This window comes from Salmo trutta, chromosome 7 (genome assembly GCF_901001165.1).
Source record: "Salmo trutta chromosome 7, fSalTru1.1, whole genome shotgun sequence".
Classification (NCBI taxonomy): domain Eukaryota; kingdom Metazoa; phylum Chordata; class Actinopteri; order Salmoniformes; family Salmonidae; genus Salmo; species Salmo trutta.
In genome coordinates, this window is record NC_042963.1 from 7,114,097 (window position 1) to 7,116,063 (window position 1,967).

The 1,967-nt window shown below is 38.4% G+C and overlaps 1 non-coding gene across 1 annotated transcript; it reads right to left on the reverse strand.

Moving 5' to 3' along the window:
* Positions 1–559: 559 nt before the first annotated feature.
* On the reverse strand, positions 560–642 carry trnal-cag (transfer RNA leucine (anticodon CAG)). The gene has a single exon. It is a non-coding gene; the product is annotated as a tRNA-Leu (tRNA).
* Between the last annotated feature and the right edge of the window lie 1,325 nt (positions 643–1,967).

Sequence of the window (1,967 nt, forward strand, 5' to 3'; positions counted from 1 at the left end):
GAAATCCAGGTGTGCAAAGCTCTTTGAGACTTACTCAGAAAGACGTACAGCTGTAATCGCTGACAATGGTGATTCTAACATGTATTGACTCAGGGAATACTTATGTAAATGAGATGTCTGTATTTTATTTTCAATAAATTCACATTGAGGTTATGCGGTATTGTGTGTAGATGGGTGAGACAAAAAAATAAATCAAGGGGTATGAATACTTTCTAAAGGCACTGTTAGCCTACTGTCTGGATTAAGACATTGTCTATATCGGCTCTCAATAGCTTTTTTCCGTGCCTGTCACAAACTCGTGTCCAAACCCTAGCCTATATAATGCAAGCGTAGCGTAGCCTAGCCTATATCAATTTGCTTTTAGTTGCAAAATACAAATATTCACAATAACATTGCCTAAAATGTTTCCCTATGTTTTATCACCGCGTAATCATCATAGGCTACAGTTATTTATTTTAGAACACCATTTATTGATCAATTCAATAATTGAGTTTAATTAAAAAAAATAACGAATATTTAGTTACTGGCTACCTACTACTATTAAATTACCAAAAACTATTGTCAGAAGTGGGATTCGAACCCACGCCTCCAGGGGAGACTGCGACCTGAACGCAGCGCCTTAGACCGCTCGGCCATCCTGACGTTGTTTTAGTAGACTATTGTAGTAGTTATGAACATGTGCACCCGAGTAAGAATTGTCAATAAAATTATAGGAAACATAGCCAGCGAGCTACTTTTGTAACAATAGTATGGCGATTAACAAGTGAAAAAATAATGAAACAAGGAAGGATATCAGCGAGCTATGACGCAAATTAGCAGCTAGCTAGCATATATAATAATTAGCTGTTTCAAACCCTTGAATAACATTAAGTTACTGTAGCAAGCTTGATTTTCTTAATTTGTCCTCCGTTGGAAGCTATGTGCAATTCTCATAGCATTTATTTATTTGTTGAATTGGGAAATAACAATGTAGCACGGCTACTTGTTAGGCGATATTTCGTTCTAAAAATACTTTTCCCATCAGCATTGGTCTGTCTCGTTGCATTGGTCAGTAGCAGTGCTTAATTTGAGCCGGTTCTGCCGGAACAGGATCAGTTCCTTTACCCATTTTCCAGGATCCGGTACCTCTCGTGTAATGAAACATTATTTTCACTGTTTGCAATGTAAACATTTAGTTAATTCAAATTGCCTCTGTAATTCTCCTACCCCATAAAAAGGTCATGTGAAAACGTGCCTAATATTCTAAGAATTGATTCATGTTGAGCCCGTCCGGGTTTATGGTTCACTTTCTATGATCTTTCTCCCTCTCACTGCTAGACATGAATGAATCAATCCAATTTCTAAAGCTTTTTTTACATAAGCACATGTCACAAAGTACTTGTACAGAAACCCAGCCTAAAACCCCAAACAGCAAGCAATTCATCTCCAGCGTTGCACTTAATTTATTTCCTTATATAATGATAGCCGCCAGAACCGTGCTGCAGAACCCCTGATAAATTGAAATACATTTGCGAAATGTATATAATTACAGCTGTCAGTTCAGAAAGAAATGAAATAATTTAGAGTACTACACCAGAAGTAGGCCTATAATTATGCCACAGAGGATCAATAGCATATTTAAAATAAATAGCCTAGCTGTGGCGTGAGTGTAGCCCAATCACAAGGCATGCCTACAGTCGGGAACACGCAGAAAATCTGTCAGTGAACAGAATGCAGCCAAAACAGGCCTTTTGCAATATTTCAAATACAACCGCTGGAAAACTCAGGTTGGAAAGGAAATGGATTCTGCTGAAAAAAAGAACACTGTAGGCTACCAAATGTTGTCAATTTACAAATAGGCCAATTGAGCGAACAACGAGAGAGAGATGCTTTCGGCTATTGCTGGTGAATGAGCTGTGCGTCATTGGGTGAGTCAGTGAAACTGGAAAGCTTGTATTGTCATCCAGCGGTTTTCTCCTAGCCCCTGG